We start from the raw sequence: 13425 nt of genomic DNA, 5'->3' as shown, positions 1-13425 counted from the left end.
TGCTATCATCTTTTTGTGGTTTATTATTCTGTGACACGCAAATGTCCTTTGCATTCTTGATTTGTTACACTATTTTGTATTAAATCATTGTATTTCAATTTTAATTTGTGATGTTGAAATATATATATATTTTTTGATTATTTGATGGGAGGTTTGAAACATGTTTAGACAGAGATAATCCTATAAAAACTGCATATCTAGTTTGAAAAATCAGAATTTTAAAGCAATTCTTAGATTCTGCACAGAAATTATTATTTAAGATTAATTGAATTGCTGTACTCACACTATATGACTGTAAATAAAGGACTTGTTATGTTGAAAATTTATTTTTAATTAGCATTTGTGAAAATATAATTATCCATATACAGTGTTAGAAGATCTTTCTGTAAAAGAGTAAGTAATAAATATTTTACAGTTTGTGACCATGAATTCTCTGCTGCTTCTACTCAATTTTTAGCATTTTCTCATAAAAACATTTATACAGAATACATAATGAAATATGGTTGTTTTTCAATAAAATTTTATTCTAACATCAGGCAAGTTTCTTGACTCGATTCAAAGGCCATAGTTACCTGGCTTTTTATATATTACTATAGCAAAACAGAAAAGTTTGATTATTCAGTGAATTTATAATATGAATTCTTAAATTTTGAAACATTTAATAAATGAAATGGCTTAATTGGGGGCAAATAATTTTTAAAGAGTTTGTTTTAAAAGCCTTTTGGTTTTATATTCCAATTTATCCTCATTTTTGTGGTCATATGATTTTTCTCATTGGAATATTTATATCTTTCATAACACTTTTGGAACACTTAAAATTTTTTGAGCTTTAATTTTAATATGAAATATATAAATTTAACATCAGAAATGTGTCTAAGAAAATATCTTTCTTATATTATTCTCTATAGATTTTTTCAATTGTTTTATTGCTCTTAGAACTGTGTACCTACTATCATATAGATTTTTTTTCCTGTCTATACTGCTGATTCTTTTGTGTTTGAATAATTTTTCTAAGTGGTTCAATGGTTCACTAGGCTGCTTGATAAATATTTCTAAAAAAATGTGGGAAAGATGAAAAGGAAAATAATAGGAAGAATGATAGGAAGAGAGAAAAGAATAAAGAAAGTAAATTCTCTATGGCAGAGTGGTTTCCCACATACAAGCTAAGATGAAAAGAGCCCCTACATATCGTTTTACCAAAATGTCACATAAGATGCAATGAAAGTTCAGCAATATCACATTAATGATCACCTATTATATCTGATTATACCACCATTTCCAGATGACTTCCCATCTTTTAGAAGAATGACATTAGACTTAAATTCTTTGTCACCATAATGGATTTCATACGGCATGAATTCTTCCTTCTTCATAGAAATTAATTTTGACCATGTGATTTTCTTTGACCAAGGAAATGTATGAACAATGGATATGTGATGCTTCGGAAAAAAAAAAAAAACTTTAAATGTTTTTATGGATCTTCTGTTCATTTTTTCAGTTTGCTGAAAAATATCATGGCATAGCTTTGGCTCTTCCTTCAGTTTGGATTTCTGAATAAAGATGATTCATGGAATATAATTAAGTAGAAAATATTACAGCCAAAGTCAAACTTTAGTTGAAATGCAACATGTTTGCAAAAATAAATCATTTGTTGGAAATTCCTGAGACTATGTGTTTATTTGCTACTACAGCATAACCTAGTAAAAGTTTAAATTTTATAAGGAAAGACTAATGGAGTATATAAGATCTTAAGTATCACTGGCTTCAGAAGACCCAAGACTGCAAGAAAATTTAATCTGTGCATAGGAAAAAGAGAGTGATGTTAAGCCAATGTACAAACATGGGTAAAATTTACTATTGAAGTTTAAGAGCTGCCACAAGTACCAAACTGCAGTGTATTGAGGTGGTTAAGAAGAGACTGTGTCAAGCATTTGTTAGTGTTTAGGGATGAGTTTTCAAAGGACCTAAAAGAAAAGATGCAGATAAAAAAACGGCTGCAGCATAATCAAATATAAAATAGGAAGTGGTTTTAAATTCAGAATGTTCAGATTAAAAGGGATAATTCTATTTTCAACTACATTTAATTTAAGAAAAATTGAAAATGCCAAAAGCTAAATAATGTGTAGTCTTAAAAGTTCCACATTGGGCCAGAGATTTAGATCAGTGGTTCTGCAACCTGTTTAGTATGCGCAAGGACCCGAGTTTGATCCCACTACCAAAAAAAAAAAAAAAAAGCTCCACATTGAGGAACTAGCCTAGATATTTTCATTGGAAAAAATGACTCCCAGAAGTTCTAATGGAGATGTGGTGACTGTTAATGTTAGGCTATGATCATCTGCATTAAAATCCCAGTAATTCTTATAAAATTTCAAAAGTATTAAAGTTCATATACAGTTACAAACGATTATGAAAAGAATCATGAAAAGGAACAAAGTCAGAGCCTTCATAATTTCTGATTTCAAACATATCACAAAGCTATGCTACTTAAAACTGAATGGTACTTGCATGAATACAGACCTATACATCAGTGAACTAGAAGAAAGGAGACTGAAATAAAATTTTGACATGATATAAGAATATACAATAATGATAGTACAGTTTCCTCAACAAATGGTTTTGGAAAACTAGGAATCTACATGAAAACATTTAAATTGGTCCTTTGTCTTACATGATAAATATATATCAACTCCAGGTAGATGAAAGACTTAAGCCGAAGACCTGAATCCCTTAATACACCAGCAGAAATATAGGGAAATTCTGCTTCTCAGGATTTACTTGACAATAAAAGGAAAAATAAAAATATAGGAGCACATCAAACTGAAGATTTCTCTCTAGTAAAGAAAGTATTCAAAAGTTAGGAGAATTATTTGAAAATCACTTCTTTGATAAACTTATGCAGAATAATATGAGAATCTCTGATATCTCAATAGCCAAAACAAACAAAACAAATCCTGATTAGGAAATGGACAAAGAATTTGGAGCAGGCAATTTTCCAGACAAGAACCCCACAGGTGTATTAATCAGCTTTCCAATGCTGGGATAAATACCTGACAGGCACAATTTAAAGAGAAAACACTCATTTTGGGTCCTGCTTTCAGAGAGTTTTGTCCATAGTGGGCAGGCTCCAAGGCAGAAACATTGTACTGGAAAAGTGTGAAAGAGGAAATGTGCAGTGAGAAAAGAAACGGGGAATAACCAAAGAGTGAGGAAGAGCCTAAGGACCAAGTCTAATTCCCAAGATCAGGCCTCCTGGGTCCTTCTAGACATACCCAGGAGTGTGCTGTGCTAATCACTCAAGGTGATCTAATTGCCAATCAAATGAAACATCACAAAAGTCTATAGAGAAATGACCAATGTCACTAATCACTAGGAAAATGCAAGTGAAACCATAGTTTAGTTAAATGTCAGCTTGGGCCTGGGATTTGCCTCAGTGATTTCACTGCCTGCCTTGAAAGTTCAAGGGCCTGAGTTTGATCCCTGGCAAAAACAAAACAAAACAAAAACTCATATGTTATATGGTGGCCATTATCAAACACTAAATATTACAAGGGCAAGTTATGGGAGTATAAAACGATACAGCTGCTATGGAGAACATTATGACATTCTTCAGAAAAGGTAAAAGGGATTTAGTTTACTTATTTAAAGTGAGGTGTTGCATTTTGGCTCACTTGGAACTCATGCCAGTGCTTTCAACATTTATACTTATGTAGGACCATCACTGCAAAAGGTCCACACCTACTGTGAAGGTTGAAGTAATTAGCATGAGGAGGAGCTGGCCACGTGAACATACCAGATAATGTGAAAAGCATAATCACAAAATGATTTGGTTTTCTTAAAGCAGCTGTGAAAAATCGTCTGGCATCCATTCAATTCTGAGCCAGATCCATGCCATGCTGCAAGCTGTGATGGAAGGTTGGTCACTAAAACAAATTACCAAGGGTCATAGTATATCTGGTGTGAAAAGCAGTTTGAGTGGTGGCTGTTATTTGCAAATAATATGATCCCTAACACTCCCCTAAATTCTTGTTACACAGTGACTTAATATTCAGCATTACAATAATCAATGCTGCATTTCTTAGGCTAATCGGTTAAAGAATCCTGCTAGCTCCAATATTTATTCTATGAATTCCCTTTCTATTTCAAGGAATTTATTATTCAATTTATGGTAGCTACAGGAAACTAGATTAGCAAAAATATTTGCTAACTTTCCCTCAATATCTCTTCTAAATATTTTAAAAGTAAAATATTACAAATTTTAAATGAGTATAATTTACTGTCATGCCAAACATGAAATATGGAAGAATTTCAAACAGAATTTATGAAGTATAATGACAAGCAGAATTTCTTTAACAGGGAAATGTCATCATTAGCTCAATTAAACTTTTTTGTTCTCTGCATTATGTAATCAAACACAACTGAAAAGCTTAGCTAAAAATATCTTTCCAATGAAGATTGTAAAGGTGCCTCTTAGAATGATGAAATCACTTACAAAGTTTCCCTTCTTTGTGCTTCTTAAGAATTTGAAATTTAATTCATACCATCAGCTATTTACATTACAATTTGAGTACTTTTATAGCATCATGATACATGATAAAGTTGTCAGTGATGTTATGGTCTCATGACTGACTTTATGTTATTAGATAATTATTGGTATGATCATCTAAATAGAATTACTTTCTGTTTTTCTGTTTCCTGAAATTTATGTCTTTCATCCTTTGGTATTAAAAATGCTGAGACTAATTAAGATGAATGCATATATTTTGCCAAAAAGTTTTGCTTCTTAGATCATTCCTATACATGTTCAACAGGCTAAATCTAATAATTAATAATACATTCACAAAAACATAGTAATTTTTGTGACTAAAACACTTCCAGTAGAATACAAGTTGAAGGATTGTGCAGCAACTACACTTTAAAAATAAAAAAAGATTATATATTTATTTCTGCAATTCTATGTGTTTCTTAGCTGCTGGATTGTGATATATAGATGCAATTTAAAGTAAAGAACAGGGCAAATGTTTAAAACTATTAGAGCTACTCATTGAAAGAAAATATTACCTGTTAAAATAATCTTGTATAATATACAAAAATATGTTTTTGTTTAAAAAAACTTAATTACACTTAATCCAAAATAAAATTCAATTATGCTTGCATGATTTCTCTTATGTGAAAAGTTTTTATATAGAGAGAACTAAAACACAGGCAGAAAGAGAGAAATATATTGTAATCAAGCAAAGATGATGTGTCTAAAACTTTACCTCGATTTAGTACAATTGTCTTTCATGTTTTATATGTTCTTTGGCCTGTTAGTCTTGTTTTCAATCTGTATGTATGATGGTTAAATTTATAAGACCTCATAAGAGACATAAATAAATCTGATAAATAAAATAAAATAAATTAAATAAAAAGGGGGAAGAAGGAAGGGGAAAGATAGAATTGAAATATGTCACATACCAATTCCCTACAGTGAACATAATCATTACGTACTGAAAATATGCACTAATAAAAATCTAAATAAATAAATGAATAAAATAAGAAAAAACTCAATTAAGCAATCCTTTTTCTATGCAATATAGTAGGAAGGTGTAAAGTTAGATATTAGTGTGTATGGACCCTCTCCTCCAGAAATCTAAAATAAAAATGGGGAATAGCTTGTAATATAATGAATATATTAGTGAACAATAACCAAGAAATCTACAAAAGATATGGTCAGAAGAGAGAAAAAAATGAAAGCCAAGTCATAGCGGGTTATGCAGCACTCTGGCAGATGGCATGGACGTCATCAAGCATCCGTGGAGCCAAGCGAATTTGAGGTAAGCATCAGGGTAGAGTTGGGATACTGATAGACTGCTCCCAGTGTTTGTGAGGGTTTGGGAAGTGAGGGCTGGGTGCATTACACTAGTGAGAAGTGCAAGGCCCATGTGTAACAGTGAGCCATCAGGCTTGAATATTCACTAACTATTCACTGAACATCATCATGTAATATTGTTACTAAAGGTTGATTCATCAATAAAAGAAGCAGCCCGTTTTTATGCAACTCCATTATTTAGTGGGAGTGGGAGTAGATGACAGAAAATATTATTTTAAAATCCAAAGCAATACATAAATAGGAAACACTAATTTGTGAAATAAAATAAGGTGTACAATAGAGATTTTTCTGAGAGGGTACTATTCGTCTATAGTGTAGGCAACAGCTCTTTGTGTCAGTGTGAAGCTCTGTGGATGTTTCCTTGTGCCATGTTTTATATTAGGTATTGAATTACTACCACTTTTACTCCTTTGCTGTCTCTCAGAGATTATGATTATGTTCCTACATATACATTGACATGTGCAAATATTTCAAAGGAAGAGGCAGTATTACACAAATTATAAAAAGAAAACAGGACTGAAAAAGTAGTCAGTTGTTAAATTCTGCCACTAAGTAACTCTGAAGCTATAAGTTCCATATTTTCTGACCTGTATTTGTTGAATTCCTGGTGTGATAACAGCAGCTGACTTACAATGGAGCTCTAAGACAAAAAATGAAACCATATATTTGGACATGCTTTGAATAGTGAATAGCAAAATGGAAACATGAAAGTATATGTAGCTCATTTTAAAAACAAAAATATATTCATTTTAAAATCATGATTTGTGTGTAGATTTCAATGCAATTAAAAATAAGACTATAAGTAGAAATTCATAGTAATTTAAACTGATATCTTTAACAGTTGTACTAATGAAAGATAAATAAGGCATCACAGGAAGTTATTATAATAGAAAATTATACAAATGAGACAATTTCTATTAGTAAGTTTCAATTCAGATGTAAAATATTCTTAACTATCAATGATGTTAATCATAATAAGTCACAAGCACAAAGTCCCAAGTTCGATCCCTGGTACCCCCCCAAAAAATTGTAATAAGTAAAATAATTTGTAAAATGTTACATACATGTACACACATATTACCAGTACATGACCTTAGACTAATGAAGGGCTTCATACATGCAGGTCAGCTCATCCTTCCTTTTCACTGGACTATTTTGTAGCAGCAAACACTGGTTAAGATAGCTACGAATGCCAAATTGGAAAGCCGGCCAGTATAAAGGCAATACTGCTCATCCATTTTATAAAGCTGGAAATTATTATAAGATTAATTAGTGGCTCAGATAAATAGGAATATCTTGTGAAAGTCTCAGAGTTTTAAAATGATGCATTTAATATACAAATATTAATATTCATATATAATGTCCTTTTTAAGTAAACTGTAGCTGCCAGTGTGGCCAGAGGGTCTCACTGTGGCTAATATGCTGAAGATGAACCCGACATGTCTGTTCCAGAATGGCTTTTTCAAGATATTTTGATGAGAGAAATACATTTACAGCTTTTAAAGATTTTGAGTATCTCTGTTTTTGACAGCTCCTTCTAAATATAGTGCAATATATTTAGAAAACAATTAGTGAAGAAATAAAGAACCATTGTGTGATTATTGTTGTGACCCAGGAAAGGTTTACCTACATTCAGTAACAGCAACAAATCTCTTTTGGGAAAGATGGCAAGAACCTCACTTTTTTTCTACAAAGTATAATATTATAAACTAGCTTCCGCCTACTAACTACTGTAGTATAAACTATGAAGGCTACTTTAGGACTGGTCCTTATTTCTTTTATCTTTATTAAGTGTATTGGTACACTTTAGTATACAAGCCAGTTACATTCATCATTGGGATCTTGTACCTTTACATGATTTATCTTGGTTCTTATTATTTGCCATTCCCCAGCTCTCCCTTCACCCCCTCCACCACTCCCTATTTACAAAAATATTATTTCATGTTTTTCCCTTTCACGTATTTTTCCTGTTTTACCTTTCCCATACCCCTCCCACTACCTTTATTCTTTTAGACCTTTTCTTCCTATTGCACAATATCAATTACACATGTACTCACATATAACCTTATAGATCCTCATTCATATTTTTAGTTTTTCACACCTAAAAAACTATTCAGCACTTACACACAAGACTTATTAATTTCACTTGAGTATGTTTTCAATGTTCATCCACTTAGATATAAATATCCCTAATTTATCATTATTTATGGCTGAATAGTACTCCTTTTCATTAAAAAAAAGCACTTTATTTTAATCCAGTCTTCTTTTAATGGGCAATGGGGCTGTTTCCACATTTTAGCTATTGCAAACTGAGCTGCTATAAACATGAGTGAGCATATGTCACTGGGGTATGATTCTTTTAATACTTTTGGGAAGATACCCTACATAGGAATAGTTGGGTAAAATAGGACTTCTACTCTTAGTGTTTTGAGAAATCTCTACAGTGACTTCCACAGTGGTTACAGCAGGCTGCACTCCCACCTAAAATGAAGAAGTGCTCCTATCTCCCCACAACCCTGCCACCATTTATTATTGGTTGATTTCTTATACCAGCCATTCTTATTGTTGTCTTCATCTGCAGTTCTCAAATAACCAGTGATGTTGGCCATTTTTTCATATGTGTATTTGCTGAATATTTTTTAAAAATCTTTATCACTATATTCTCAATAGTTTAGAAGTGCTTGGCATGGATATCTAATAATGAATAAATTAATGATTAATTAATTAATTAATTAAATTAATTAATTAATTTTAGCTCAGTGCTTGAATAAATCGGTATTAGAATAGAATAAATACAAGTATACTACAATTAGAAATGTTTCCACCTAATTACAAATGCAAGGTCCTGAGTAAGCTCCCCGTAACAACAAAAACAGAAATGATTTTCTAAATTTTCAGAGTTTCAAAAATAACAGCAAATTAATTCAAAAAGACATAATGGTTGAAAGAGAAAAAAAGATCAGGCCTCCAGGCAACGAAAGGATGGGTGAGGACACTTTGGCATAGGAAAGACTTTATGAACAAATCATCAGTAGCACTGAATTTGCACGAATAATCAACAAATGGGATCTCATCCTATTGAAAAGCTTCTGCACTGCCAGAGAAACCAACTGCAGAGCTAGGAGACAGCCTATAACATGGGGAAAAAAATTACCACCTTTTTCTCAGACAAAGGTCTACTACCTAGAATATATAAAGAACTAAAAAAATGTAGACCCTCCAAATATAAAGGCCCAATTCAAAAATGGGCATCTGAAATGAAGAGACATTTCTCAAAGAAGTAAAATCATCAAATAAACTTATGAAAAAATGTTCAACATCACTGGTCATTTGAGAGATGATGATGAAAACAACACTGAGAGTCCACCTCACCCCAGAAAGAATGGCTGCTATCAAGAAATCAACCAATGACAGATACTGGTGGGGTTGTGAGGAGAAAGGAACTCTTCATTGTTGACAGGTGTTCAGACTGGTGCAACCAGACAATTATAGCTAAGTGGATGTACATTGAAGCCTACTCTTAAGTCAAATAAATAGGACACACGTGTAAATACTGAATAGTTTATCTGGTGTGAAAAACTAAAAGTGTAAAGAAGGATCAAAATAAAAGTGTATGGAAAGTGGGAAGGGTAGGGGAAAGGGATTAAGGGAAAAGAATAAAAAGTATGAGAAAATAAAAAAAATGGAAATAAAGTGTTTGTAAATGGGGAAGGGAGGAGGTGGTGAAGGGAGGGCAGGGACAAGGGGAAAAAATGAGAACCAAGACCTGTCATGTAAAGGTACAAGATCCCAATAATTAATGTAACTGTACTGCACACCTAGAATATACCAATAAACTCAATAAAAGGAAAAAAGTATAATTGATATTGTGAAATAGGAAGTAAAGGTCTAAAAGAATAGAGAATTGGGAGGGGTAGGGAAAAGGAAAGAAGGGAAAAATATGATAAAAGCATGGAAACACAGTCTTGGTAAATAGGGCAGGGAGTGAAGAAATGGCTGGGGAATGGGGAAAAAAGAACCAAGACACATTCTGTAAAGGTACAAGATCCTAATGATGTATGTAAATGTATTGTATAACTAAAATGTACCAGTAAATAATAGAAAAGGAGGAAAGAATAATAGTTATTAATTAGAGGGGGATATTTGGAATACCTTCTTATGTTTTATTCAAAATAAAATGATATGCCAATTGGAAAATGTCCCAATATTTCTAGAAAAAAAGATAATATATAGAGAAGGGTATACAATACCCTTGAGGTTTGAAATATCCTTATAATATACAATATCCTTAAGTTTAAGATGACATGAAAGGCACACCCTGATACTTAAGAATTCAGAAGCATTAAAGTAAAATATTAAAACGCCTTGTGTTTACTGGCATAGCAAGTCTAAAAAAATGAAAGTGTCATTGTGGAAAGGTGGTTAGTATTAACAGTTGCTATAATCTTCCAATCTAAACACCCAGTGTGATACATAGTCTCCTTCTCAGTCATATAGCACTTACACTTTCATCTAAAAGATGAAAAGAAAATTCACTCATTCAATGCAAAAAAAAAAAAAAATCAGGGATCCATGATGCTTGGTGAACGTTCTCTTTCTAAGTTCTATCTGTAATGTTTATCTATCAGGAAATCTATCACATAATTAGCAGAGTTACTCTTTCTGAACCTTGAAATATGCCAAATTTGCAAATAATAAACACATATTTTCTGATGAAAAATACTGAAAATTCAAGAGTAGTTAGTCCATAATTTTTTTTCTTTTCTGCCAGGGATCAAACTTAGGTCCTTGCACTTGTGAGGCCAGTGGTGGAACAACTGAGGTAAATCCAAAGCTTAGTCCATATAAATTAAAAATTTTCTCTTTTGGTATTTTGAAAATCTCTAAACACAATGAGAATGTCCCTGGTCAGTTTGTGAAACATCTGGATTTTTAAAAATGAGTTTATTGGCACTTTTTTAGGTATACAGGACAGTCACATTTACCACTGGGATCTTGTACCGTTACATGACAGGTCTTCGTTCTCGTTTTTCCCCCATAACCCTGCCTTCCCTTCAGCCCCTCCTCCCTTCCCGATTTACAAATCTTTATTTCCAATTTTTTATTTTCTCAGATTTTTTCTTTTCTCTTATTTTCTTTCCCCTACCCTTCCCACTTCCCCTACAACTTTAGCCCTTTTATTCCTAATTAACATTATCAATTATAACATTAGGATCTTATTTACAATTATAGTTTTTCATTTGGTATTTATATATGTGTGACTTATTTCACTTAAGAGTATGACCTCAATATGAATCCATTTTCCTATGAATAACTCTAAGTTCTCATTCTTTATGGCTGAGTAGTATTCCATTTTATAAAAAAACCACATCTTCTTTATCCAGTCTCTAACTGATGGGCAATTGGGCTGTTTCCAATTTTTAGCTATTACACACTGTGCCACTATAAACATGGAGTGTGCACATAACACTGTAGTATGATTCTTTTAGTTCTTTTGGAAAGATAACCAGCAGAGGGCTGGCTTGGTCAAGTTGAAACTCTAATCCTAGTTCTTTGAGGTACTTCCATATTGATTTCCATAGTGGTTGCACCAGTCTGCACTCCCACCAACAATGGAGAAGGGTTCCTTGATAAGGATCTAGTTTTGATCTTAGGCATGTTGAAATCTAGTTTTTCCAACACCATTTATTAAAGAGGCTATCTTTTCTCTAGAGCAGATGGTTGGCTCCTTTGTCAAAGATGAGGTAGCTGAGTACATCTGCAGTTGATTTTGTACCTTCCAATCTATTGCACTGATCTGCAGGTCTGTTTATTTGCCAGTTCCATACTGTTTTTATCACAGTGGCTTTGTAGTATAGTTTCAAATTGGGAATTGTTATACCTGATGCCATGTCTCTGTTGCCTAGTATGGCTTTTACTATTCTAGGTCTCTTATGGCTCCAAATGAATTTTTGGATTATTTATTCCCATTCTATGAAATATACTGTTGCAATTTCAATTGGTATTGCATTAAATCTGCATAGCAGTTTTGGTAGTATGGCCATTTTCACTATGTTGATTCTTCCTACCCAGGAGTAGGGGATATCCTTCCATTTTCTTATATCCTCTTTGATCTCTTTTATCAGAGTGCTGTAGATTTCAATGTAGAGTTCTTTTGCTTCTTTCATTAGATTGTTTCCTAGACACTTCATTTTTTGGATGCTATTGTGAAAGAAATTGTTTCCCTAATTTCTCTCTCAATGAGTCTATTATTTGTGTACAAGAAGGCTATTTATTTTTGAGTGTTGACCTTGTATTCAGCTACATTGCTAAAAGTGTTAATGAAGTCTAGAAGTCTTTTGGTGCAATTTTTGGGGTCTTCCATGTAAAGTATCATATTCTCAGCAAATAATGACAGTTTAAATTCTTCCTCTCCTAACTTTATTGCTTTATTTATCTTGTCTAATTGTTATGGCTAATAATTCCAGAAATATAATGAATAGGAGTGGTGATAGTGGGCATCCTTGTCTTGTTCATGATTTTATGTGAAGGTTTTCAGTTTTTGAACATTTAGTATGTTGGCGGCTATTGGTTTTTCATAGCCTTTATGAATTTGAGATATAGACCAACTATTCCAATTTTTTGCAGGGTTTTTATCATGAATAGCTGTTCAATTTTGTCAAATGCTTTTACTGCATCTATTAAGAGGATTACATGGTTTTTGTCCTTGACTCTGTTAATATAGTGTATTACATTTATTGACTTACATATGTTGAACCATCCTTGCATCCCTAGAATAATTCTGACTTGGCCAGGGTGTGTGATCTTCTTGATGACCCTCTGTTTGCCAGTATATTATTAAGGATATTTGTATCTACGTTCATTAAAGAAATTGGTCTGTAGTTCTACTTTTTAGTTGGGTCCCTGGATTGGGAATTTAAGTAACACTTGCTTCCAGGAATGAATTTGGAAGGAAGTATTGCTTCCCTTTCAATTTCATTGAAAAGTTTAAAGAGTAGTGGCAATAGTGCTTCTCTAAGTTTCTTGTAAAATTTAGCAGTGAAGCCATCAGGACCTGGGCTTTCCTTTGTTGGTAAATTTTTAATTACATTTTCAATTTCATTGATTGTAATTGGGGTGTTTAGAATATTTTTATCTTTTTTTTTAACTTTGGTATTTCATAATTATCTAGAAATCTGTCATTTTTTCTGTGTTTTCCATTTTGTAAGAGTACAGGTTCTTAAATAGGTATTGATGATCCTCTGGATTTCTGTTGGATCTGTTGTGACTTCACCTCTTTTATTCCTAATTGCATGGATCTGAGCCTTTACTTTCCCTTTATTTTTTTTTTTTTTTTGACAAGGTTAGGTAAGGGTTTATTGATTTTATTTGTTCTTTCAAAAAAAAAACAACTCTTTGATTCATGATTTTTTGTGTAATTTTCTTAGTTTCCATTGCCTTGATTGCTGCTCTAATCTTTATAATTTCCTCTCTTGTATGAGCTTTGTATTTTCCTTGTTCTTCTTTTTCTAGAAGTCTAATATTCATTATTAGGTTGTTTATTTGAGCTCATTCTG

The sequence above is a fragment of the Fukomys damarensis genome, unplaced genomic scaffold, assembly GCF_012274545.1.
Source record: "Fukomys damarensis isolate Sample0158 unplaced genomic scaffold, DMR_v1.0_HiC HiC_scaffold_24, whole genome shotgun sequence".
Classification (NCBI taxonomy): Eukaryota; Metazoa; Chordata; class Mammalia; order Rodentia; family Bathyergidae; genus Fukomys; species Fukomys damarensis.
The sequence above is the reverse complement of the archived record's forward strand: the minus strand, read 5'-3'. Positions refer to the sequence as shown.